Below are 26,258 nucleotides of genomic sequence, written 5' to 3'. Positions count from 1 at the left end.
GTTACAAAGAGGAAAATGAAAACTTTTTTCTGAACTAAACTACATGAAATGTGAACATGAAGATTAACATCATCTCTGAGGCAGGAACCTCAAAATTATACTCCTTCTCAATCAATGTTATTGTCAGTTCTTAGTTTTATTAATTATTAAAGGAAAATATATATCCAAGACATTACTGCAAATAAATATTTTAGAATATGTCTGGCTTTTCCTGTACAGTGAAAACATTTTTTTTTTTTTCCTGGTACGCGGGCCTCTCACTCTTGTGGCCTCTCCCGTTGCGGAACACAGGCTCCGGACGCGCAGGCTCAGCGGCCATGGCTCACGGGCCCAGCCGCTCCGCGGCATGCGGGATCTTCCCAGACCGGGGCACGAACCCGTGTCCCCTGCATCGGCAGGCAGACTTTCAACCACTTGCGCCACCAGGGAAGCCCAGTGAAAACATTTTTATAATATGAAATGTAAGAACAGATATTTTTCCAACGTAAGTTCTCGTTGCACATTCTCACATATTATAACCATATGTAATTACTGTTAAGTGAAAAGCCTGAATTAGATGAGTAAATTGTTAGAGCCAGTGGTAAGAAAATTATTATATATATTTTTAGCACAGTATTTAAATTTTATATTTAAGAAACTTTTGAGGGACTTTTCACCTAGCTAGTAAGTGAGTTAATTAAAAACAGAGGAACGTTGTGAAGAGTGACACCATGGTGTTTTTAGAATCAGAGGGGTATGAATTCCAATTATTCAATGATAATTTTTGAGATCCTACCACAGCCAGGTACATGGCTTTTACATTTTCTCTAGGAATTTCATTTTCATCATCTAAACAATAGATATAAAACATTTAACTAATGAAGTTTTTGAGAGCAGAGCAAATCTTCAAGGCAAGACACAAAAAGGTGAAAACCTTTCCAAGTAACTTGACTATGTTCCAGAGCAAAACTCAATAATATTTATAGAAATACAAAAATATTCATCACTACTACAAGGCAAAATTAATAAGTTATGGCATCCAACCAAAGATTACCAGGCATACAAAGGGTCAGGGAAAGATGAACTATAATAAGAATAATCACTTGAGAGTGACCCAAAACTGGCACAGATGTTAGAATGAGAAGATAAGGAAGTCAAAATAGCTTTTATAATTGTACCACACATGTTAAAAAAAGTTATGTCGAAATATAGAAGATATAAAAAAGAACCCAATTTAACTTCTAGAGATGAAAGCTACAGTTATTGAGATCAAAACAAAGCAAACAAATCATTTGATAGGTTTTGTGTGTTTGAAACTTTGTTGTTTGAAAATTTGTTTCATTTGTTCTACCAGTTAGACCTGGTAGAAGAAACAGTGTTTCTGAGTAAGAGATGATAAAAATACCAGTCCTGCAGTTAGTTCACTGTCACTCTCAGAGAGCTTAAAAGAGAACTCAGTGTGGTCGAACAGTAGACCAGAGAATAAGTTGGAGGGGGTTATTGCTGGAAGTGACAAAAGTAAGACATGTCTTACTTTGGGGTGTCTTCTGTTGTAAAAGAGGCAAGAATGAGGATGAACCATAAACTCTTCCCATGCTGAAGCCACAGAGTGAACCCATCCCATGTTATTAGAGGCCACTGATATCAGAGGCAGAAGACCAGGATCATAACTGCTAATGGGCAGCTAATTGTGCTTGTAGTCAGAGGAGGGTCTCCCTCTTTTCCCCTTTTTCTTTTTAATTCTAAACTCAGGGTTATAATTAAACAAAACAGGAATTTAGAGAAGAGCATGTGGGAAGCTTTTTGGCTATTTGGAGTTGTTGCTTTGAACAAATATCCCCCCAATAAAAATAATAACATAATAATAGTAGTACATGAAATGTCCATATATTTACTTAAATGAATTCTTTAAAATTAGATGTAGTTTTTGGTCTAGACTGCAAAAGCATTAAATTTCCCTTGTAGCAGTTACTGAAAAAAAATTAAACATTTAAATTTTTTTACTTCATCAAGATTGAATTTCTCAATCAAACCACATATGATTAACCTGGTTTTCCAATGTATCTTTTATAACAGATACATAATCTGATAATAAACATGGCATTGCTTTCTAAATTATTTTTAATGACATACATGATAGAACATGAGAGGATCTTGGCCCATTTAGCAACCCCCATACTTTTATTTTAATGGAACATATAGTTTAGGTAGAAAATATAGCCTAGTGGATTTAAAAAAAATTATCTTTGGAAATGAAAAATAATGGAACTGAAAGATTATGTATAAATTAGAGACTATAAGGATTTGATTTATTTGAAGTACAGAGTCCTTAAATTGTGCTTCTGGTTAATAAACTGGCTTTAGACATTGGACAAAGGTCTGTAATTTCTTCTACTACAGTCTGGTATTTCAAGAGCTCCCAAGAAAACACTGCTGAATGGCTTTAGGTCTCAGAAGTTAAGACACAAGAGAAGTCAGATATCACCACTATGGTGGTAAATGCCCTCTATGCAAAACAATTTAAAAAAATTCCACCTCTCTCATTAGAATACCACAGTGCAGAACTTCCGTGGTGGCGCAGTGGTTAAGAATCCGCCTGCCAAGGCAGGGGACATGGGTGCGAGCCCTGGTCCAGGAAGATCCCACATGCCCAGAGCAACTAAGCCAGTGTGCCATAACTACTGAGCCTGCATGGCACAACTACTGAAGCCCACGTGTCTAGAGCCCGTGCTCCACAACAAGCGAAGACACCGCAATGAAGAGTAACCCCCACTCGCCGCCACTAGAGAAAGCCCACGCGCAGCAATGAAGACCCAATGCAGCCAAAAATAAATAAAAATTAATTAATTAAAGAAGAAAAAAAGAATACCACAGTGCAATGTCATCATCTCCTCCAGAAAAAGTGCCATATAATTCTGTTCTCTGTCTTCAGTGTTCTGCAGTAAGACAAGATTTGTTTTCTCCAAGTCCCCCCTCCCTTTTTTTGGTCATTTCCCCCTCCTAGAAGAGAGCCTTAGCTTAGATGAGAAAAGAAAGTTTCTATTATCATAACACCAAATAAAGGCTATCAACATTTGCAAGGGAAATTTTGATTGTAGATGTTTAACTGAAAGATTAAAACATATTTCCGTAGGACCTTCAAGGTACCTGACCTCTCCCACAGCGTATCTTGCTGAGAAGATGAAAGGAGCCTATTGACTGCTAATCAAGCCTTGCAGAGTAAGAAGAAAGCTGAAAAAACCAAGGTCATGGTGAAGAGGAGAAAAGTTAGGGAGAACCTACAGAGATGCAGCTTTAAGCTGAAACCTGTATAGACTTTAAATGGAAAAGAGGAAAACACTATCCGTGGTATCCACTGTTCTCTATGTGTTTTGTATCATAAAGTAGGCTTTTCTTCTAGTAACAGACCCACTTTGATGCTCTTCCAGATATTCAAGTCTACATAAATAAGGATTTATATACTTGTGGTCTTGTCTGAGATTACTGTACTGTGACATAACATATGGCTGTGCCTCCATCTAAGACTACCATAGAAATGAGCCAAGAAATACTCCACCGTTTATCTAAACTACCAGATTGTTGCTGAGGAAGGGGAGTGCTCACAGCTTTTGTAAATTGATGTAATGACTACTCTTTCAGCAGGGGAGTAACTTGAGAAAAGTAGTAATCTTGGCCTGGAAGCACTGGCGGAGAGAATGCATGGTTTAACATGAATGCCTAGGTTAATGCTTTCTTGTGAGTTTATTAGTTTCCCATAGGAAAATTTCACAAGCTGTTATCAGGCTATGAAGAGAGGGAAGAAGTCTGGGGAAGGTCATATGTGTGTCTGCATCATCCAAAATGGATGATAGAAGGGAAATTAGATTGTTTATGAAGACGGAGGAAAAGTCCCTGAATGATATGGCAATATTGATGGGGGCAATGCAGTTGATACAGTATTTGGCTCCAGCTACATTTGAAAGAGGGCTTGAAACTAGTGAAAAGACAGCCAGTAGGTACGTGAGAAGAAGAATGCATTATTTAGGAATTCATGATTCTCTGCCATTCTCAAATAATTCATTGAATAATTAATTGAGAGGATGGGTAAGGGAAATTGATTAAGCTTTAGAGAAACTGATATAAATTATTTAGTGAACAGTGTATGTTATGATTGATTTAAGAGATTTTCAAGGGTAATTTTGACTTTACTCCCTTAAACAATATTTTCCACTGACTTTAGCACCTAATCAAATATCAGAGTAATATTTGACTCCAATTTATGGACAGATTTGAATATACAAAATCTTAAGTAACCTAAGAATGGAAGGCAAGTTTAAAGAGAAGTTATAAGGTATGAATACAAATTTTTCCTCTCAATAAGCAGTGCAAAAGGAGAACTACAGCTGTAGAACCCTAGAGTTTGTAGAGCTTTTCTGTGTGATTGAGCTATCAGAGATCAATGTTTTATGGTACCATAGTAGGAAATCCTATATTATGATATCGTAGTATCGAAGTTAGTAATCTTATTCAATTGTGATGGTATTTTAAAAGACTAAGAAAATTAGGATGTGTGTGCGTTTGTACTAAAGGAAGTTGAAGAAGAAACTATTAATCATTAATTTACTATATCCCAAATTCAGAATTCAGAAGTTGGCATGGTATAGATTCAGGAATTTTTTTTGTCTGTGTTAGATTTAAGGAAGGAGTGAATATTATTTGATACCCATAGGAAGACTAAACCTAAAGAGAATATAAATACTTTTTTCTAGGGAGATTTTTTTTCCTTTGAAAAAATGCTTCAGGGTAACACGAGAGTCTAAACTCTTTGGGGACAGTGGCTATTGGTGAGAGTATTTGGAAGTGTAGGTATAGTTAAATAATAAACTTGATTCTTGGCGTTAAGGACTCTGAAAAAGCAAGAAAAGTTACTTCTCTAAGGGCAAGATCACCTTAAGGAAGTTAATTTGAAAATGTCATTTAACAGGTGTGAGTTTTGACACACTTCAGTGAATATGTGCACCATGTTGTTTATTGACAAGGGGAAAAAGAATTACTATTCATTAACAAGACCACTTCTTACCAATCTGAAAGAACTAAGGATATTTGGAGAGTTCAGATGGTATTATAATTGATTCATCCAAGATTACTCCTAGAGTGAAATAAGTGGATTGGCATTCAGCATCTATTTGATCTATAGTCATTTCCCTTTATTCAAGGTTTCATTTTCTACTGTTTCAGTTACCCACGGTCAACCGAAGTCCAAAAATATTAAGTAGAAACTTCCAGAAATAAACAATTCATAAATTTCTGAGTAGCGTGATGAAATCTTGTATCATCCATCCACCCACCAGGATATGGACCATCCCTTTGTCTGGCGTATCTCACCCCTTAGTCACTTAGTAGCCATCTTGGTTATAGAACTGACTCTCAGTATCACAGTGCTTGTGTCCAAGTCACCCTTATTTTACTTAATAATGGCCCCAAAGCAAAAGAGGAGTGATGCTGGCAATTTGGATATGCCAAAGAGAAGCTGTAAAGTACTTTCTTTAGGTGAAAAGGTGAAAGTTCTTGGTTTAATAAGGAAAGAAAAAATCATTTGCTGAGGTTGCTAAGATCTATGGTAAGAATGAATCTTCTGTATGTGAAATTGTGAAGAAGGAAAAATAAATTCATGCTAGTTTTGCAGTCACACCTCAAATTGCAAAAGTTATGGCCAGTGCATGATAAGTGCTTAGTTAAGATGGAAAAGGCATGAAATTTGTACAATAAGATATTTTGAGAGAGGAAGGGACACATTCACATAACTTTTACTATAGTATATTGCTATAATTTTTACATTTTATTATTAGTTATTGTTAACCTCTTACTGTGCCTATCTTATAAATTTTATCATAGGTATGTAAGTATAGGAAAAAAACACAGTATATATAGGATTCGGTGCTATCTGCTGTTTCATGCAACCACTGGAGTCTTGGAATGTATACCCTAAGGATAAGGGGGCTACTGCATTTTCTAGTATACCTTCCTAAGGCAGAGGTTAGAAGTTAAGAAAAAAAAATCCCAAACCCTCTTTCAGCTTGGGATCTTTATGTAAAAGAAATTCCACAAACTCAGTGCATTTATGTGAGACTTGGAATTTGAAAATAAGGAAAGGCAGTTATCCTGGTGCTTTAGCTTTTGTGGCCGGCAAGCATCGCTGTGGAGACATAAGTATTCATCTGTAGCATCATTCCTGTGTACTTAACTCCCTAGGTAGTAAGCACAATAGCTGTTTCTCTTTGTGAGTTTAGATGGAAAATCTATAGACTCTATGTACATTTAATGAAAATTATGAAGCAGTAACAATTGTTACAATCACACGGGTCAAGAAATGGAACATCGGCAACAACCAAGAATCCCCACCATGCCTTGCATCATCACAAAACCCTCCCATAGCACAAACAATAACCACTTACCTAACTTTTATGTTAACCCATTCATTGTTTTTCTTTGTAGATTTATTACTTATGTGCACATTCCTGTAATACTGTTGATAGATATTTGTGTTGTTTTCTATTTATGGCTGTCATGAACAATGCTGAACAAGATACATGTTTATATATGTATCCTAGTACACAGGAGAACACATTTCTCTCGGGAGTGAACTACTGGGTTACAGGGAAGTTTCAGGAATGAGATGCTGAGTCACAGAGAAAATATGTCCTTAAACCACAAGATAATGACAAGTGGTCAAATCAACTTACACTTCCAACAGTGGTGGTGACTCATATTTAAATTCCTTGACATTAGTTGTTATCACTTATTTTAATATTTCCTACCTAATCTGTGTGTAGTGGTACCTCATTATGGTGTGAATTTTAGTTTTCATGATTACTATTGAAAATATAAATATTTTACAGTTTTAAATATAGTTATTGGCTTTTGGGATTTGCTGTTTTTTGAAGGGTCTGTTGAATTTTTGGCCTACTTTTCTATTGGGTTATTTGCCTTTTTATTCTTGCTTTTAAGAGTTTATTTCATTTTTTAGTTGAAGTATAGTTGATTTACAATATTATATTACTTTCAGATGTAGAACATAGTGATTCAATATTTTTATAGATTATATACTCCATTTAAAGTTATTATAAAATATTGGCCATATTTCCTGAACTGTAAATATATCTTTGTAGCTAATTTATTTTACACATTTTATACCTCTTTATCCCCTACCCCTATCTTGCCCCTTCCTCCTTCTCTTTCCCCACTGGTAACCACTAGTCTGTTCTCTATAGCTGTGAGTCTATTTCAGTTTTGTTATATTCATTCATTTTATTTTTTAGATTCCACATATAAATGATAACATACAGTATTTGTCTTTCTCTGTCTGACTTATTTCACTAATCATAATACCCTCCATGTCCATCCATGTTGTTGCAAATGGCAGGATTTCTTTCTTTTTCATGGCTGAGTAATATTTCTCTGTGTGTGTGTGTGCGTGCGTGTGTGTGTATCATAGCACATGTTATTTATTCATTTGGCTGTTAGCAGGCACTTAGGTTTCTTCCATATCTTGGCTATTGTAAATAATGTACATAATGCTGCTGTGAACATTGGGTGCATTCATCTTTTTGGATTAGTATTTTCGTTTTCTTTGGATATATACCCAGGAGTGGAATTGCTGGATCTTGTGGTAGTTCTGATTTTAGTTTTTGAGAAACCTTCACACTGTTTTCCATAGTGGCTGCACCAATTCATATTCCTACCAACAGTGTACTAGGGTTCCCTTTTCTCCACATCCTTGCCAACATTTGTTGTTTGTAGTCTTTTTGATGATAGCCATTCTGACAGGTATGAAGTGATACCTCATTGTGGTTTTGATTTGTATTTCTTTGTTGATTAGTGATGTGCATCTTTTCATGTGCCTATTGGCCGCCTGTATGTATTCTTTGGAAACATGTCTATTCAGGTCTTCTGCCCATTTTTAATTGTTTTTTTAATATTGAGTTTTATGCGATGTTCATGTATTTTAGATATTAACCTCTTATAGGTCATATCATTTGCAAATATTTTCTGCCCTTTAGTAGGTTGTCTTTTCATGTTGTCAGTGGTTTCCTTTTCAGTGCAAAAGCTTTAAAGTTGATTTAGGTCCCATTTGTTTATTTTTTCTTTGGTTTCCTTTGTCTTAGGAGACAGATCCAAAATAATATTGCTATTATTTATGTCAGAGTGTTTTGCCTATGTTTTCTTCAAGGAGTTTTATGGTTTCTGATCTTGTATTTAGGTGTTTAATCCATTTTGAATTTATTTTTGTATATGATGTGAGAAAGTGTTCTAATTTAATTGTTTCACAAGTAGCTGTCCAGTTTTCCCAGCACCACTTATTGAAGAGACCTTTTTCCTATTGAACATTCTTGCCTCCTTTGTCTTAGATTAATTGACCATAAGTGTATATAGGTTTATTTCTGGTCTCTCTATTCTGTTCCATATGTCTGTTTTGGTGTCAGTACCATACTGTTTTGTTTACTGTAGGTCTGTACTATAGTCTGAAGTCAGGGCGTGAGATACCTCCAGCTTTATTCTTTTTAAGTTCTTTTCATATTTTGAATAGTAGTCTCTCTATTGGTTTTATATGTTGCAATGATCTTTTCAGGTCTGTGGCATGACCTCTCTTTTAACTATCTTTGTGTTTTCTTTTGTTGGAAAATATTTCTTAATTTAATGTGGGTAAATACATCAATCTTTTCCTTTAAAGCTTATACTTTTTTCCATCTTTCTACTTTGTGGCTTAAAGATAGCCTCCTATATTGTCTTTTAAAATATATTTGGTACCATTTCACATGTAGGTCATTAATCCATCTGGAAATAATTTTGTTTACAATATGATACAATTTTAATTATTTTTTCTTTATGGATACCCTAGTGCTCAGCATTTTTTAATCGAAAAGTTTGTTATGTCTTTGTTGAGGTGCTGTGATACCTCTGTTATACAGAGGTGCCATATGTATGTGTGTGTGTGTGTGTGTACATATATATACATATGATTTTGTTTTAACAATATATGTTTTGGTTTGTTTTTCTGTGTCTCTATTAAGTCTTCTTTTGGTTCATTTGTTTGTCTCTATATCAAAACTGCACCCTCTTTGTTACTAGAGCTTTATAAGAACACTAAATATTCAGTAGAACAAGTTTTCCCACATTTATATTATTCTTCAAGTGTGTGGTGGGCTTTTGTAATCCATATAAATTTTTAAAGAAGTTTTTCAGGTCCAAAACAAAATCTTTGGCATTTTCACTTAGATTTTTCTTACCCTATAACTTAATTTTTAGAGACTTAACATCTTTTCACTATTAAGATATCCAACTTATAAACACAAAATATATCTCTTCATTTCTGATTTCTTCAAGGTCTTTGAAAAACTATTATAATGTTGTCTATAAAGGCTTTGTATATCTTATTGGATTTATTGCTACTTCAGCTTTTTGGTGCTATCTAAAAGGATTTCTTTCTTTTTACTATCACTTTCTGTTTGATGCTATTATATAAAAACACAATTTATTTTTATTGATTTTTATCTAGAAATCTTAAGAAGCTCTCTTACAAATCCTAGCAATTTCCTGTACATTATTTTGTATTTTCTCTGTACACAACAATATCATATCTAAATAGAACAAGTTGTGTGTTTTCTTTTCTAATCCTTAGACATTTTAGTTCTTTTTCTTGACTTTCTCCACTGGCTAAACTCTCAAGTACAATACTGAATAGAGTGGTGACAGGGGGCGTCCTTGTCTTCTTCCTGATCTTTAAATCTTTAATCATCTCACCTGTATCTATAATGTTACTCTATGGTAGATAGCTAATTTTCATTTAAGAAAGTTTCTGTTTCTAGTTTGATAAGATTAGCTGCGGGTTTTTGTAAAATCATACATGACTGCTGAAATTATAAGAAACTTTGGATTTAATTTTTTGTATGTTTAATTTTATTAATTAATTTTGTTATGTAAAATAATTTTGGTTGTCTGTCATGAAATTAGCTTTTTATGTTGGACTCAGTTTGCTTATATTATATTTATCATCTGTTTTCCTGGGTAAGGTCACCTCTAATTATCCTTTCTTATACTGTCCTGTCCTGTCTTGAAATGAAGAAAATATTAAAAAGTAGTTGAATAGTGTTCCCTCTTTCTATTCTCAAAGAGTTTGTGTACTACTGGAATTCTTCCTTTCTTTAGAACACACTAGTGAAAAATCTTGGATTTCAGCTTTCTTCATGGTGAGAGTAGTGAGTGCTGATTCAGTGTCTGTAATGTATAAATGTATGTATAAATTTCTATTTCTGTTTGAATCTATTTTGATATTATATTTTTCTAGGGGACTGTGATTTTTATAAAATTTAAAATTTATTTGAAAACACTTTGTTCATTTTTTCCTTTGTAAAGTCTGTAACATGTATGTGATATATGACCCTTTTACCTTTCTGATATTGGCTTCTTGTCCTTTCTATCTTTTTTTTCTTTTTTGGTCTTGAGAAGACTCTCAAGTAGATAGCCATTTTTATTAGTATTTTCAAAGAGCCAAATGTTAGCTTTTGAATTTGTATTGTTTATTTTCTATGTCATTAATTTCTGCTCTTGCATTTATTATTTACTTCTTCCACTTTCTTTGGGTATGTCTCTTGAAGATAGCACATAGTTACATGTAATTTTATACAATCTGACACTTATTTTCTTTTCATTTGGAGCAGCCAATCCATTTGCATTAAATGTAGTTACTAATTTGGTTTAAATATTCCTTTTTTTCCTACTTGTCTAAATTCTTTCATATTTTTCTTTTTCTTCTGGAATCGTGAAATATTTATAGCAGTCTACTTTTACTCTATTAAGTTTGAAACTGTAAGCTCTATTTTATTATTTAATGACAATTTCTGTCAGAATTTACTAAATATTTATAAAAATATTTTTATTTTTATAAATATTTTTATAAAAACCCTTGCTGGGAACCTGTAAATCAATACTTGTAATCTGTGTCACACACACACACACACACACACACATATCTGAAAGGAAACTTATTAGAAATTAAGTTTGCAACATAAGAATTAAATAGATTGTGCCATAGAAGAAGAGATAATTAATAAAACAAGTAGGACAAACAGAAAACAAACTATAGAGGGTATCAATAATCTCCAACTTGTAGGAGGACTCACACTTCACACTATTTAAAACAATAGTGGTAGGACAGTAAAATGGCGTCACTCAATTGAAAACCATCTAAGCAGTTCCTCCAACAATTAAACATGAAATTACCATATGACCCAGCAATTCTGCTCTTAGATGTATACCCAAGAGAAATGAAAACATATGTTCACACCAATTAAACAAGAATGTTTATAGCAACATTTTTCATAGTAGCAAACAAGTGGAAACAGCGAAAATGTCCATCAACTGATAAATGGATGAACAGAATTGGTATGTCCATACAATGAAATATTACTTCGCTATAAAAAGGAATGAAATACTGATGCATGCTATCACCTAGATGAACCTTCAAAATATTACGCTAAGTAAAAAAGTCAGTCACAAAAGACCTTATATTGTATGATTCTCTTTCTATGAAATGTCCAGAATAGTGAAATCTACAGGGACAGAAGATAGATTAGTGGTTGCTTAGAGCTTGTGGGAAGTAGGGTGGGAATATAGGGAGGTGATGCCTAAAGAATATTAGATTTGTTTTTTAAGTGATAAAAATGTTCAAAATTGACTGTAATGATGGTTGCACTTATATGTGAATATACTCAAAATCACTGAAATATATAAATAGGTGAATTCTATGGTATGTGAATTATATGTCAGTAAAAAATGGGATCTAAATTGACAATAGAGAGGATCAGTAAACTTCAATTTTGTTTCTTTGAAAATATAAAGAATGGTATTTTTTTATGTTCATAGAAGAGGAAGGCACAAACAAAACTATGAAAGAATAGGGGTTTTACTTACATATATTTGGAGTTTTACTAATTATAGGAATAAAGTAAAGAGTATCATGCCATTAATATGAAAATTTATAAAAACTTGAATTAAAAAATAAAATTAGCAAAATTGTCTTAAGAGGAAATAGAGAAACATAGGATACTAACAACTTTTACATGAATAGGATAGTCTGGTCAAATGTCTAGAAATCAGCAAACAAAAACACCAGGACCAGACATTTTAAAAGTGCTTTTGCAAATCCTTCAGGGATCAAATTAACTTTTATCTTATATAAAATTTTTTAGAGAGTGAAACAAGAGGGTATACTCACTTTTTCAATATACAATAGCCAAACCAAAATAAATAAATAAATAAAATATACAACACATCCATTTATAGAGATCAATAAAACTATTCCAAATAAAATATTAACACAAGATTAATTTATATGTACAGAAGCAAAAGCCAGTGGAAAATATATTTGAAAACAAAAAAAGAGGTGGAAAATGTCTGCATACAAAATACAAGAAAATCTGTAATCTCTGAACTTGCTGGATACAAGACTGACGTACAAAAACCAATAAGAATTTAAAATATTAGCAACAACCAGTAAGAAAATGTACTACTATTAGTAAATACTATTCCATTAATACTTTTACTATTAAGTAAAAATATCATTCACAATAAAATAATAAATATCAGGTATTTGAGAATAAATATAATAACGTGAGTCAAATATTCATGGAGGAAATGATGCTTTCTTAAAGGATGTAAAAAATTAAATGGAGCACTTTATAATATTCTTTGTAAAAATGAATCAATATCTTATAATTGACCATGCCACTAACTTGTGTATGCATTGCTATCACAATGAAAATTGCAATAGATATTTTCATAAGCCATGACAAGCTAAATCTAAAGTTTATATGGGAGAGAAGTGTATTAGGCAGAGTTCTCCAGAGAAACAGAAGCAGAGCCAATAGGAGATGTGTATGTGCAAAACATCTGCAGGGCAGGGCAACAGGCTGGAGACCCAGGGAAGAGCTGATATTGCAGTGTGAGTCCAAAGGCAGTCTGCTGGCAGAATTCCCTCTTTTTGAGGGGACGTCAGTCTTTTTTCTATTAAGACTTTCAACTGATTGGGTGAAATGTTAATCTCATCTAAAAAAATTCTTCACACAAATATCATGAATAATGTTTGACCAAATGTCTGGTTACCGTGTCTTAGCCAAGGTGACCATTACGTATAAGTAGGGAGTTGAAAGTAGCCAAAAAATTCTGAAGAAGATATGAAAACATTAAGAAACATGAAGAAAGGGCAACCTATGCTACCTGATATAAACATTTAAAGTCATATTAATTAGAACAGTGTGGTACTGGCACAGCAAAGGTATAGACAAACAAAATTGAACAGAATATAGGGCCCAGGAACATAGATAGATTAAAAAAAAGACTAATGTGGTAACATTACAGATTTGTGGAGAAAGGATGAACCTTTTAATAAATGGTGTTGAGATGATTGGAAATTCATATGGACAAAGGATTAGACCCCTATCTTAAAGAAATGAGAAAATAAATTCCAGTTCAAATCAAAAATTAAATATGAAAGAAAAAACATGAATACTTTAAGAGCAAAATATGGATATAGCTTTATGAAATCAGGTTAGGGAAGGGTTTCTTAAACACAACATTTAAAGAATCACAAAGTATGAAGAAAAGCTGAACAGATTATATGACGTTCATATTGAAACATTTCCACAGCAGTATAGACAAATGGACAAATAAAAACACAAAAGAATAAATCTGGGTGGCCACGAAACTTATAAAAGAAAGGTCAGCCTCTCTATCATTAAGGAAATTCTTATTTATCTACATTAGAAGCTAGGTGCATTGGACTCTTAATGTAGTGCTGTTTATAATAAGGTGGATGTTACCTAAATTCCCTTCTTAAAGGTAATTGATAAATAAATTATGGTTTGTTCTCAGAAGTAATATTATACAATAGGTAAATTGAATGAAATGTTTTTGTGTGTATTAACATGGGTGGATCATAATAACATAATGTGAATTTAAAAAATAAATTGCAGTTACAAAAAGAGTATGTAGGTTTACAAATATATGAACTGAAGGGATGGGTGTGTGTGTGTGTGTGTATGTGAGAGAGAGCGAGAGACAGTGTGTACATGAGTTTTTGTGTGTGTTAAATAAGAATATATATGTAGTCAGATATGGCAACATGAACATAGAAGATTCACATACCTTTTGGATAGAGATCTCTCTAATGATTGGGGATGATCTGAAGCGAAATGCAGGAATCAGATCTTTGGAAATACCCGTCAGGCTCCACGTGAAGTTTTGAAAAATTTACCACTTTAAGTAAACATTTTCTTCTCTGAGTCTGTTAAGATTTATTGCAAGTTCGATCTAATGAGCTGTATAGTAGAATGAACTTTTCAAAGTATGCTTGGTGGGGGATAGATTTCAGATCATTGATTGTTCCCCTAAAGACTAAGGCTATTTGGTGAGGAGGCTCCAAAACAAGGATTTTGTCGATATATAAATCTGTTTTCTTGAAGAGCTAATTATTTGTAGTTATGGCAGTATAATTTATTGAAGCTTTAATTTGTGTTTGTTTTCCCCAATAACTCTATGACCACCACTTCAAGATGGTAGTCAACATTTGCTGTTAATTACTTCAGGGGAGATTTGTGTTAGGGTGAAAAGCTGGTGTTTCCTGGAATTGACCGATTTTCCTTTGTTCTTTGGAAAGCACAAATACTTTGAAAGAATAATGTTAGGTGAGAGAGAGAGAGAGGAAACAGAGGAGAGCCATTGAGACTCCAAAGGAAGAGGGATAGATGTCCCCGAGGCTGGAGAGAGGGACATATCTTCATGTAGCAGAAAACTTAAACATTCACTATGGCAATGTGAAAATAGAGCATGTCTCCAGAGATACAGAAAGATTTTAGAAACAGGGGTTATGCACTTCATGCAAGTAATATGGGTTCAGGCACCAACTTTCCTGTTATTCCAGTTTATCAGTGAAGCAGTAGAGTCAGCAGATTTAAAGCCACCATGAAAGTTCAACAAGATGTATCTTTTGTTTAAGGCCCAAATACAGAGCCTCTCCCACACTTTCTAGGGTTATTTTAAGCCTCTAGAATGTTCATGTGACCTAACGAAAGAAATGGATTCTTGAATGATGAGGAATGGTAGAGTTTCTTCTTTGCCTGATGGGATGAGGGCTTACATTATTATTAAATTTGAAATAAAAGAAGTGAATGAGCCTCTTCTTTTTTTTTTTTTAAGATGTTGGCGGTAGGAGTTTAGTAATTTATTTATTTATTTTTGCTGTGTTAGGTCTTCGTTTCTGTGCAAGGGCTCTCTCTAGTTGTGGCAAGCGGGGGCCACTCTTCATCGCGGTGTGCGGGCCTCTCACTATCGCGGCCTCTCGTTGCGGAGCACAGGCTCCAGATGCGCAGCCTCAGTAGTTGTGGCTCACGTGCCTAGTTGCTCCGCGGCATGTGGGATCCTCCCAGACCAGGGCTCGAACCCGTGTCCCCTGCATTAGTAGGCAGATTCTCAACCACTGCACCACCAGGGAAGCCGGAGCCTCTTCTTGACCAGACACTTGAAATTCACTTTAATGAGAATACCAATATGGTGTTGTAGAATAACAAAGTCTCATGCAAGAAGGGAGCCTAGTGATCACTCCATCCAGCCTACCATTTTGTAAATAAGGAACCTGAAATTGATCAAATGTGGACAACTTGCCCGAACTTAATATTCTGGTAATTAATCAAGCTGCGATTCAAACTCAGGTCTTTTGATTCCAGGTCTAGTTTATTTTTCCCATTATATTAGGCTTTGTTTAAATAGATACAATTTTAAAAGTACATGATACCTTTACTCACTGTGGGACAGTATTCCAACATGAAGGTTTTATTTCTATTTGCCTTTCCTTGAACCTAGGACAGTTGAGGAACACACACACACACACACACACACACACTCAGTAAATCTTCATTGCTTGGACTATCAATCCATTGGTATTTTAGCGTTTCCTTCAGAGATATGATGCATCCTAAGAAGCTATATTTTCAAATAGCGTATTTCAGATGAATTATCTAAATGTGTGGGGGTTAGTTCCTGAAAATCTATTTCTCAGTTAATTGCTAGTTAATGTTTTTCTATTTTTACCACCTTAATCTGCTGTCCCTTACCTGGACTCTTAAAAAGGGCCTTCTAAAGTTTCTTCTTGAATCCTTGTTTACTTGTCTATAGGAAACTCCCCATAGATAATCTTTTTTTTTTTTTTTTTTTGTGGTACATGGGCCTCTCACTGCTGTGGCCTCTCCCGTTGCGGGGCACAGGCTCCGGACGCACAGGCTCACCGGCCATGGCTCGCGGGCCCAGCCACTCCGCGGCATGTGGGATCTTCCCGGACCGGGACACGAACCCGTGTCCCCTGCATCAGCAGGCGGACTCTCAACCACTGTGCCACCAGGGAAGCCCTCCCCCCATAGATAATCTTTAAAAATTAAATTAGATCATTTTTCTCCCATGTTTAAGCCTCCAAACCCAACTCTGCATTGCACTATCCTATTGTAATTGAATAAAATCAATATTTCTCACCATTGACTAAAAAGCTTACATGATATGGCATCTCCCAAATACTCCTTTGTTTGGTCTGCTATGACAAAAATACCATAGACTGTCTTTTTCTGTCTTATATCACTTATATATGGAATCTAAAAAAGCCAAAGTCATAAAAGCAAAGAGTAGAATGGTGGTTTCCAGGGGCTGGGGGTGGGGAAATTGGAAAAATGTTGGTCAAATGATATAAACTTGCAACTGGTATTGATGGATAAATAAGCCCTGGAGATTTAATGCACAACATAGTGATTACAGTCAACAATACTGTACTATAAACTTCAACGTTGCTAAGAGACTAGATCATAATTATTCTCACCACAAAAAAAGAAATGATAATTGTGTGACATGATAGAGGTGTTAGCTAATGGTACTGGTGGTAATCATACTGCAATATACAAATGTACCAAACCAACAAGTGTACACCTTGCACTTACATAATGTTACATTTCAACTATATCTCAATAAAAAATACTATAGGCTGGGTGGCTTAAACACAAATATTTGTTTCTTATAATTCTGAAGTAGTATTTCCCCCAAATACTACTTCACTATTGAGTTGTAAGATCATCTTACATATCCTCGATGCCAGTCTATGTTATGTATATATCTATATCTATATCTCATGAATATTTTCTCCAATCTGTGGCTTGCCCTTTCATTTTCTAATGGTGTCTTTAAAAGTGCAGAAATTTAAAATTTTAATGTAGTTATAATTTTTTTATAATTATCAAAATGCTATTTTTAAAATTCTGAGGTAACATGGTTTTAATTATAAATTGAAAAGCAGGTAGTATAGGTATGTGATTTTGTATCTCATGCAGAATTTGGCAGTCTGGTAGCTTGTGAATATTTTCTATTTGTACTATTATTGCATGTATGAATTTATTTACAATAAATATACTTATGTGATACATAGAGAATATTTAAATTGTCAGGATTTGCTATTTCCCCATAACCTTTCTCCTGTCAATACTCTGAAGACTTGGAATGTTTACTTTCTTAATTGGTACAAGGCCTTTGTTGAGGTGGGGGGTGGACGGGAGAGAGATATAAAGAATGTAAAGAATACAAATAATAGCCCAGGCTATTCTCTATGAGGAAGAATGAAAGAGGGCAGAGGGGTAAGAAGGATAGGGAACAATAAAGGAAGGGTGAGGACAGGAGAGAAGAGGTAAAAGGAAAGAGCAGTCACTATCAGGAATGGGATTTAGGAAAGGGAGTGTGTAACAAATCTTTCGGAATCCTAGCTGTGTGCTGCCTGCATCTTTAAAACAAATCAACATGACCTTCAGTGCTTTCTGGAGGTTGGTTTCTGTTTGTGTGCTTATCATACTTAGGCTGTGATATATTTGACATCCTAAATTTTCATGGAGTTTATTTCCCACTCTTTGACATCTATGTATCTTACTGACACAACTTGAGTACTCCCTACTTTTTCTCATGTCCAATCACCATAAACTCATCAATACAAGGGACTATCATAATGCTTTTGTGATATCCAGATGACTAATCTCCCTATGGACTATAATATTATAGACATCGGGAGACTTGGCATAGCACTCAAGTAAGACAAAGTTTGAGTGTACTTCTGTCTCTGTCAGATAGAAGTGAACTGCTCCGTTACCTTTGCTGTTTGATGTGGAGACAACTATTCGCCAGATCAATAGCTGTGTATCAGGAGTTAGAGATGTTTTGATTTGTTCCAGGAAAAAAAGGCCCATAAAATCCAGCAGCTTTGATTAGAATTAGTACCTCATTATCTTATGATAATCAACAATCATTGTCCATGACTTATTTGCCTTTTTTACAGGCCAAACAGATTATTTAAATGGGGCAGGTGATGGAGATTCCCATCTGCATGGTTATTTTAGTCTCTGCAAATTCCCCAGATATGTGCTATTGCTATTTTTTGGTATTGTTTTCATGTAGGGACAGTTCCAGGAGCTTCCACTTGGCCCTTCCTATGTATTTTTTTCCAGTTGTGGCAAAATATGCATGACATAAAAGTGACCATCTTAACCATGTTTAGGTGTACCATTTAGTGGCATTAAGTACATTCACGTTGTTGTGCAGCCATCATTACCATTCATCTCCAGGACTTTTTTCATCTTCCCAAACTGAAACTCTGTACCCATTAAACAACACCTCTCCATTCATCACTGCACCCAGACCCTGGCATTCACCATTCTATTATCTGTCTATATAAATTTGACTACTGTAGTACCTCATATGACTGGAATCACAGTATTTGTGTTTTCGGTTCTGGCTTATTTCATTTAGCATAATGTCTTCAAAGTTCATCCGTATCGTAGTGTGTGTCAGAATTTTTTACCTTTGAAGGGTCATTAATATTCCATTGTATGTATATACTACATTTTGTTTATCCATTCCTCTGTTGATGGACATTTAGGTTGTTTCCATCTTTTGGCTATTGTGAATAATGCTGCTAAGAACGTGAAATTACAAACATCTGTTCAAGTCCCTGCTTTTAATTCCTTTGGATATATACTCTGAAGTAGAATAGCTAGATCGTATGGTAGTTCTGTTTAATTTTTTGAGGAACTGCAATGTAGAAGGGTTCAGATTTCTACACATCCATGCGAATACTTGTTATTTATTATTGTTATTAATAATAGCTATCCTAATGGATGTCAGACAGTAGCCGTTCTTAATAGCACTGACCTTGGTTGAGAGTTCTGTCATTTTCCAAGTATGTGTACTCCAAAAATACATTCAGATATGGGGAAATATAGTGTAGGTCACTGCACAAGATTTCTAGTGAGGTGAACTTGTGTCAAAATTCCAATTATCACATGGCTTCCATAAGCCCTATTATGACCTGAAGACCACAGTGATGTTTTGGAACCTCAGGTGTATAAATTTATCTTAATAATCTCTGAAAAATTCTGAGTTTTCCACTTTTCTTTCTAAACATTCCCCCTGGAAAATTGTAAACCCCTTTGAGGTAGACCTGGAGGAAAAAAATAATCACACTCTATACTTTTGACAGTGTTGCAGCAAAGTTCCTGAAGCTGTTGTAGCCACCTGATCTCTGGTTTAGGTCTGGGCGAGGCTGTAATTTTCATTCCTGGAAAATCAATGCAGGTTTCTGCTCATTGTGCTTGAATTTTATTTTCATATACAGTTCAAGCCTGCTCATCAATGTAATTCCCAGTGTAAATGTGATTAATCTGTTACTGCTGGAAGTCACTTTGGGTCAAAATACTGCCACTCTGCCCTGCTGACCTTTATGATAATTGCACTCACCTTGTTTCTCATATTAAATGCTACCACTTAACCTCTGCTACTTTGTAACCCAATGTTCCTGTTAAAAAGCACGGGGGCCATTTCATTGGTGCTATCCCGCATTGTCATCTTTAGCCCACAGAAGACAGATGCCACAGAGGTTTAAAAGGATGCTTGTATTTCTCTCATCAAAGAATGTCTTAATGTCTTGAAGAAGAATGTTATCGGTGACCTCTGTGGGGGCATAACTATGGGATAGTTGAGTGGGTTTTACATAATTAATCCACTCCAACATTCTCATTTTATGTACATGGATTCCTTTGTCTACATTCTGTCAGATAAATTATGGCATCTTGCCCTCTTTGAATGTTGCTGACTATTGAATCTATGTTTCAGTCAGCCAAACAAGCCAACGATTAGAGCCAATTCCATCAGCTAGAGCTAATACTTTGAATCTCAGGTAACGTCTTTATAATAAATTCAACCCCTTGCAACTTTATATTCGATCTTTCTCAGTCTAACACTTATAAAATATATGCCAGGGCTTCCCTGGTGGCACAGTGGTTGAGAGTCCACCTGCCAATGCAGGGGACACGGGTTCGTGCCCCGGTCCAGGAGGATCCCACATGCCGCGGAGCGGCTGGGCCCGTGAGCCATGGCCACTGAGCCTGCGCGTCCGGAGCCTGTGCTCCACAACGGGAGAGGCCACAACAGTGAGAGGCCCGCGTACCGCAAAAAAACAAACAAAAAACCCCCCAAAAACATATGCCACACACACATTCTACAGGTTTCTGCTGATACACGTTAGCAGGATATAGCATTTCTTTTGATGTATATGCTAACTCCTACCAGGGTGGACATTATACTTGCCTACTGGGGCCTGGTAGAATCTGACTGTAGTTATTAGGATGCAATAAGTGCTGATGTGGGTGGGTCTTGAGAAAAGTAGAAATTTCCTTGAAAACTAACCTATTTAGATGAGGTCTTTAGAGATATGTTAAGTAAGTAAGGGAAGGTTAGTTTCCTCAAATGGGGAGGAAGGAGGGTGGCTTCCTTTGGCGAGGAAACCACAGGAAGATTTGGGTTAAAAATTTTCATATGAATCTGAGTCTGCCTACCTGCACTTATCCTAAATACTCAATATATCCTTATCTTAATACCCAACTCTTCCTGATCAGTGTCCTGATATTAATCTGTGAGGCTTAGCACAGATGTACGTTGAACTTGCATTTTAATTCTGCAACCCACACTTTTAGATTTGAAACTTGATCCTCAGCCATGTCTGCTGTGTGGCTCTAAGACATGAGAAAATTTTAAGGCCCTCAGTGTGGCTCTCTGTGTCTTCCCATGCCTCGATCTGAGAGTTTAAACACCTAACACCTTTTAACATTAAGTGTAAACATTTTCATTTTGTAAGCTCTCTGGTGCTATAAGAAGCAGCTAATGGTCCCCATGGTGCTTGTAGGTATTACTGCTGTAATAGACAAAATCAGCTGCTGCTTGAGATGTAAAAGTATTGTCTTCAACTGGCAATATGTTCAAAGCAAATATTGCTGGTAATTTATTTATTGCTTCCACTACTCGGAAGAAGCACTTGTCTTTGCATTGGCAATGGAGTCACTACTACATTCAAGCTCAAAACCTTATTCCAGAGTCCCATCTTGAGCATCTTTTTCCTGGGATTGCTCATGCAGGACAGGAAATCTGCTTCAGGAAGTTTAGAAAGTAGATTTTAATAAAAGGAGCTTGTTTCAAAAGTTATAAAAGCTGGAGTCAAATGAAATAGGAAGGCAACCTAGAGTTTGGAAAGACTGAATCCCCTAAGCAGAACTGGAATGAATGTAGAGACTGCTGGTGGGTGCTGGGAACATGGAGGGAGAAGCCCTTGAGCAGGAATTGGACGCATGAGGGAGACGAAGCCTCAGTTGTATGTACAACTCAAAGCAAGAGGGCATTCTGGGTTCTCCCTTATCCCCTTCTTCCAACCTCTCACCAGTCCTTCCTTTACTCAAAATTAATTGGAAGCTAGTTGTCAGTGAATCCTGGGAAACCGAGTTTTCAGGAGTCAGTCCTCTAAAATAAAAATCAGAGCTGGAAAAAGAGAAATAGTCTTTAAAAATTATTCACACAAATATGCCATCCCTTTACAGTAACTTCTCACATTCCAGTTCACTTGTTCAAATACCCCACCACTATGATAGTACTTTGACGCAAGTCTGTTTACTCCCTTGCTTTCTCCTGATACTACCTTTGTATCTCCCCTTACTCTCTTACATTCCAATGTCCATTATCTACTAGTGTGTTTGTCCCTAGCCCTGTTCCAGTGTCTTTTAATTATGCTGGATCAACCCAAACCATTGCTTTCTCTTTTCTTGATCTCCAGCTTTCAAAGTCTTCCCAAGTAAAGTGTATAATAGTTTAGATTGTTTCCTTTATAAATTCATGATCACTAACCTAAAAGGTCCTTTAATATTGCCCTTTAATTCTGCTACATTAATCTGGACCCATCATTTCCCACTCTTTACACTTTGTTCTCTCTTTCTGCACTATTCTTTTTTTTTTAAATCTTTATTGGAGTATAATTGCGTTACAATGTTGTGTTAGTTTCTGCTGTATAACAAAGTGATTCAGCTATTGCACTATTCTTAAATGGCATGTCCCCACCATTTGCTATAATATCAGGAGATAATCTCTTAATTCACAGAAAAGAAAAGAAAAAACATTAGAACTTTCCTGTTAATTAACATAATAGAGTTACTACATCTGCTGCCATCTTTATCTCCTTTGGTAATTTAACAGAACAGAAGCTCTATTCCTACTAAACCCAATTCCCTTACTCCTGATTTGGATTGCATCACCTTGCACTCTCTAAGGATCCTTATTTTGTTCAATACCTTCTCTAATCTGGATCTTTTCCACTATCTTTTTTAAACATTCTAAAATCTTCCAAATTGGGAAAAATAATAAAGAAGAGTAAAGCAAAAAAGAAAAGCAAAACCAAACTCACCTTTCTCCACCTGACTTCTGTTACTAATTACCACACTATCTCTTCTTCAAAGGCACAGTTTTTAAAATAATTCTTGAAAATGTTTTTCTATATCTTGGCAATTGTGAATAATGCTTCAGTGAACATGAGAGTGCAATCTTTTTGAGATCCTGATTTCAGTTCTCTTATACATATATATACAGACACACACACATATATATACATATATATATACATATATCCATTCAGAAGTGGGATTGCTAAATCATATGATAGTTCTATTTTTAATTTTTCGAGAAGCCTCCATACTGTTTTCCATAGTGACTATATACCATTTTGTATTCCCACCAACAGTGTACAAGAGATCCAATTTCTCCATATTCTCCCCAGTACTTGTTACCTTTATATTTTTGAAACTAAGCATCCTAACAGGTGTGAGGTGATATCTCTTTGTGATTTTGATTTGCATTGCCCTGATGATTAGCGATGCTGAGTACCTTTTCATATACATTTTGGCCGTTCATATGTGTTCTTTGGAAAATGTATATTCAAGTTCTTTGCCCATTTCTTGATGGAGTTATTGGGTTTATTTGCTACTTAGTTGTGGGAATTCCTTATAAATTTTGGATATTTACCCCTTACCAGATATATGATTTGCAAATATTTTCTCCCATTCCATTGGTTACCTTTCCATTCTGTTGGTTGTTTCCGTTTCCTTTGCTGTGCAGGAGCTTTTTATTTTGATGTAGTTCTACTTGTCTATTTTTGCTTCTGTGGTCTGTGCTTTTGGTGTCATAGCCAATGAATCATTGCCAAGATCAGTGTCAAGAATCTTTTCCCAAAATGTTCATCAACAGATGAATGGTTCAAAGCATGTAGTATATATTTACAATGGAATATTTTCAACTTTAAAAGAAGAAGGGGGTTCTACCATTGTGGCAACAGGGATGAACCTGGAGGACAATACGCTAAGTAAATAAGCCAGTCACAGAAGGACAAATACTGCATAATTCCATTTATATGAGGTATCTAAAATAATCAGACTCATGGAAGCAGAGAATAGAATGTTGGTTGCCAGGGGCTGGGGAAAGGGAGAAATGGGGAGCTGTTGTTCAACAGGTATGAATTTTCAGTTATACAAGATGAATAAATTTGAGAAGTCTGCTGTACAAATAGTGTCTATAGTTAACAATAGTGTTAAGCACTTAAAATTAGTTAAGAGGGTCAACTTCATGTTAAGTGTTCTTACCACACACAGAAAAAATGGGACACAAGGAAGCTTTTGGAGGGGACAGATATGTCTATTACCTTGATTGTGTTAATTGTCTCATGGGTTTATGCATATGTCCAAACTCATCAAATAGTATACATTAAGCATGTGCCATTTTTTGTGCATCAGTTATACCTCCATAAAGCTGTTTAAAAATGTTTATCTATATTTGATACCTTCACTTTATGACTTCCTTCTCATGCTTCAACCCACTCCCAATAGAATCCATCTTTTATTACTCCAATAAAAAGGTACTTCATAAGTTATTTCCAAATCCATGGATGCGATGTGAAAATTTTATCTCCTAGTTACTTGACCTGTAAGTAGGATTTGCTTCTGTCTTTGAGACTTGATTTTCCTTGACCCAAAAACTCCTCTGGTTTTCTTCTCATCTCTGCGGCAGTTCATTCTCTATCTTCTTTGCAGGTACGTATCCTTCTCCTCAGACATTAAATGTTGAAATTCTTCAAAATTCAGTTTTAGGCCATTATGTCCTCTCACTCTGGAACTCATAATATGATTTCACAGAAACACACAGCTTCAGTTACCAACTCCATCAAGTTTGGACATTTGTGTACCTGAGACCTCTAATCTGAATTCTGTAAATCCAGTTGCCTAATTAACATCTAAATCTGTTCATTTAAAATATACATAAAGCTAAATACTCATGGTCTCCCTAAACTGCCGAATCTCTCCTCCTTCATTTTCATTTGTCTTAGTGTGTAGTGACACCATTCACCCAGTTGTATAAACCAGGCACCTAACAATAATCCTTGAGTTCAACCTCTCGCATCAGCCACTATATCCTATCCATTATCAATCTTATCCATTTTACCTCCTAGATACTTCCTTAGTCTATCTAATGTCCTCTATCTACTCATCGTTGTAAGTGGTAAATTAATGCATGAATATAAATTTTCCCTGATAGCTTTAGCTTGGTCCTATAGTTTTTATGGCAGAAAAATTTATATTAAAAAAAATCCGTTCATCTTCCGTATATCTTCCCTTCTGTTCCTCCATTCTCCTGTCCCCATTTCAAGCAAGTATACAGGACTCCCTAGAAACCTCTTCCTCAGGAAATATGCCATTTCTAAGCCTCAAGGTGTGAAGGAGGAGATTACAAGGCAGTTGGAGGATTAAAAGCCAGTGAGTACAAACAAGCACTGCCTGACACTACCTTGTTACTGGATAGAGCCTTGGAGCTGCACCAACTCATTAGAGGGATGTAGTTGAGGAGGAAATACAGCAGGGAAGGCATGTAATAGGCATGAGGTATCTATCTCATCAAATATTTCAGCATCCCAAACATTATAGAGGAGCATTTATAAATGGGACATAAAGGTACAGGTGTCCCGGTCTCAGAAGACCAGAAGGACCTCCACAACACTTTCATGTTACAGGGTTTTTATACCACTTTGGTTGTATAAGGTACCTCGAATAATGGCTGAGTCTAAATTCTCTACTTGCTCAGTTATTTAAAGAATTAAATTCATTTAAATCAAGTAAAGAAACAGTAGGTTTATAGCAGCTCATAACTGCTTACTTTTTAAAAAAAATTTATTTATTTATTATTTTTGGCTCTGTGTTGGGTCTTCGTTGCTGCACGCGAGCTTTCTCTAGTTGCGGAGAGTGGGGGCTACTCTTTGTTGCAGTGTGCGGGCTTCTCATCACGGTGGCTTCTCGTTGCGGAGCATGGGCTCTAGGTGCACGGGCTTCAGTAGTTGTGGCGCATGGGGCTCTAGAGCGCAGGCTCAATAGTTGTGGCACACGGACTCTAGAGCGCAGGCTCAGTAGTTGCAGCACATGGGCTTAGTTGCTCCGCGGCATGTGGGATCTTCGGGAACCAGGGCTGGAACCCGTGTCCCCTGCATTGGCAGGTGGATTCTTAACCACTGCGCCACCAGGGAAGCCCCTTAACTGCTTACTTTATGTAGAAAAAGCTGTCACCAATATATGGCAAGAAGTTTGCTTGTATAATTTACACTAACTCGTATAATACACCTTCTACAAGGAAAAACTGAACAAGAATGAACTAGGGAGCAAAACATTTTTATCCTTTGAGCCATTCTGTTTTTAAGGGTTCTTGTAAGCTCTGATGTTTTATCTCTGAGAGAAAGAAAAAAATTTTTTTTAATTGGAAATTTAAAGATTTTTTTTTTAAAACTTAAAATGGAAGATCTTGGTAGTAATTGAGTGTAT

At 35.6% G+C, this 26,258-nt stretch overlaps 1 pseudogene across 1 annotated transcript in view; it reads right to left on the bottom strand.

The window, feature by feature from the left end:
• LOC308620770 (centrosomal protein of 78 kDa-like) overlaps window positions 1–26,258 on the bottom strand; it is a 1,829,729-nt pseudogene that overhangs the window by 1,759,365 nt on the left and 44,106 nt on the right. The window lies entirely within an intron of this gene.

The sequence above is a fragment of the Mesoplodon bidens genome (assembly GCF_964165515.1).
Source record: "Mesoplodon bidens genome assembly, chromosome: 7".
Classification (NCBI taxonomy): domain Eukaryota; kingdom Metazoa; phylum Chordata; class Mammalia; order Artiodactyla; family Ziphiidae; genus Mesoplodon; species Mesoplodon bidens.
Note: the sequence above shows the minus strand (reverse complement) of the source record. Positions and strands in the feature narration are given on the sequence as shown.